The sequence below is a fragment of the Aplysia californica genome, unplaced genomic scaffold (assembly GCF_000002075.1).
Source record: "Aplysia californica isolate F4 #8 unplaced genomic scaffold, AplCal3.0 scaffold01311, whole genome shotgun sequence".
Lineage (NCBI taxonomy): Eukaryota > Metazoa > Mollusca > Gastropoda > Aplysiida > Aplysiidae > Aplysia > Aplysia californica.
The window spans coordinates 43,929-46,685 of record NW_004798581.1 but is presented as its reverse complement, the minus strand read 5'-3'; positions in this window follow the sequence as shown (position 1 = coordinate 46,685).

The window sequence follows — 2,757 nt, the reverse complement described above, 5'->3', positions numbered from 1 at the left end:
AAAACAACCAACGAAACAAAAACAAAACATAACAAAACAAAATATGACAAAAACAAAACAACGCCATTTCCCCGCCCGTTAACAAACGGCAAAAAGTCAAACAATACCGCGCACAAACACAGACGATGATAAAAGAGCCAAACAAAACACACAAACAAACCTCCTTTATACATGAGCGGATTGTGCGGGCCGTGTGTTGGTAAGTTTTTAATGTTTTTGTTTTTGTTTTAGTTTTTGTGTGTTTGGCATGTCCTTGAGCGGCCCTTTGTTCCCGGCCACGTGACTGTGGGTCTGACCGACACGGTGAGCCAAGGACGACCTTGTCACTGGACGATAGCGTTTTGACGAGGAAATTGATTCTTTCCTGCGGGTGTTTTGTTGTTTTTCGTTGTTAAATGCTCGTTCAGGAAATGGCTGGTTCTTAAAGACAATAATAACAATGTAGATAATTCCTGTGGCGCCTCGGCCGTGTAAAGTATAGTAATAACAAAACTAACAATGTAATAACAAAACTAACAATGTAATAACAAAACTAACAATGTAATAACAAAACTAACAATGTAATAACAAAACTAACAATGTAGATAATTCCTATAGCGGCCTCGGCCGTAAAGTATAGGTCTATGGTTTGTTCTTCAATGTTTGAACATTTCAGGGAAATAAACGTTGACAATTTAGGATATTTACAGTACAGTTCTATAGTTTGTTTTTCAATGTTTGATCACTTCATGAACATACACGTTGACAATTTAGGCTATTTACAGAACACCAATCCCGACATTAAAAGACTATTCACACAAGTCGTAAAGACCGTGAACGAGCTCTTTCGTCCGATCAAACAGTGGGGAAATTGGTACAGTTCAGTTGTTACATTCGACAACTTTCGATATTTGGTCGCTTTCAAGCACAAGGGGGCTAGATCTATCCCGGAAAAATCTGTTTCGAGACAATATCGAAGGTAAAGTTTTCGGACCCATAAAATCTGTCTCTGTGTATCAGTTTTCAAACAAATTCTTCTGCGGTTCTGCATAATATGAGTCAGTTATGATCTAGTCTGTCGTATACGTATAAATTACTGACAATTGTTTACTCAATCAAAAAGAAATTAAACAAGAAAGTTGGGTGGACGCAGTTGTGCAGATATGCAGAATACGCCTTTGAAGCAAATCTGGGGGCGCATAATGGGCCATGCCATCCAAAATAAAGCATACTTTTCTATCTGGGCTATTCCTGCATTGAAGTAGACAATGTACAGTGGGCTAACCCCCCAAGCTGGTCAACTGTTTGTCACTGGGTTTAGTGGTCTAGCCTATCCATATGGGCATTATATTTTAAGCATTTTCTATCAAACAGATTGGTACAACTATGTGAGACAGTACCCAAGTGACAACTGCCACAGTACAGGGGGCTCTCGTGGCCTTCAGGTTAAGGTGTTCGCCTCTCATTCAATAGGTCTGGGGTTCGAGCCCGGATAGTAGTAGTAGTACAGGGTGGCAATTTTTTCTTCTCTAAAATTGTCTCCCTTCACCTCTTTTCCTGCTCTCTAGCAACGTTCTGTTGTCTGCTTTCGTTTCCACTTTCTGCCCCTACCCCGTCACCTCCTTTGCCCCCTCCTCTGGGCTCCTGACTCTATCTGTTGCCTTTCTACTGCTACTCCTTGGCTCCGTCTTACTGCTGTATGTCAGCCACATCCCTGATCTTATGGTAGGAGAAATTTACTCCTAACCTTCTTGGACAATGGCGAAAAATCTCGGAAGTTGCGCACGTTAAAGATCCATTCATGGTCCAAATCCGATAAAAGTAGGCTTTGGCCGTCACCCGGGCAAAATTCAAAATTTCCTACCTACTGAAAATGTTTAATGCGTCCTGCACGCTCATATTATGACATTATACAGTTGCAAGCGCCGTAAAACATTTTCAATTAAAAAAAAAAAGACACAGTACATAAAAAAATTGATGAGTAAATCTTACCTGATGTGAGTACATCACCGTCCTGGGGGACATTTCAACAGCGACATGCAGTGGACTCTTCACTTGATGAGTTGTACATTATTTGTTAGCCCATTAAAAAATGTTCAAAAGTCTGCAGTTTCTTTAAAAGATAAGGAGAGGTTTTTCTATAACCAAACAAATATACCCACCAATGAAACCAAACTTCTCATATTGGTAGGGCAATGCCCACTTTTGGTGTTGGTCAAGATTCCTGGAAACCCCAGAAACCTGGGTCAGCCGCTTGTCCTTCAATCCGACCATTTTTACCGACACACCCTGTACAGCCCTGAGGTGTGAGCAATCCGCCGAACGGACGTCACAGCACGTGGGCACGTGGAGCGGAGGGAAAACTCACCAGTAACCTCGGCTGCTCACTGCTCAAATCGCGGGATTCTTTACTCAACTACATTAGCGCACGTAGAGCGAGACTCTAAATTAATTAGGTTTTTTGAATTCTTCCCTCCTTTCATCACAGCAACCCAAAGACGTCAGAGGCGTAGATCTAGTCTCGCTTTAGAATTTTGAATTATTTCGCAAAATAACTTTAATAACTGGATGTTCCCTAGTAAGTTTTGTGCTTGAATTTGGTTTGTGTCAACGATTTGTTTGCACTATGAGGGACAAGAAGTCATCCAAACACACTTTCACCACTTTTCAAAAGGTACTTCCATTTTACTAGAGAGGCAAAGAGAGGAGCTTTGTCCCATGATAGAGGGAATCCAAAAGAAAGAACTCGGCAAGCACACACACACACACACACACATA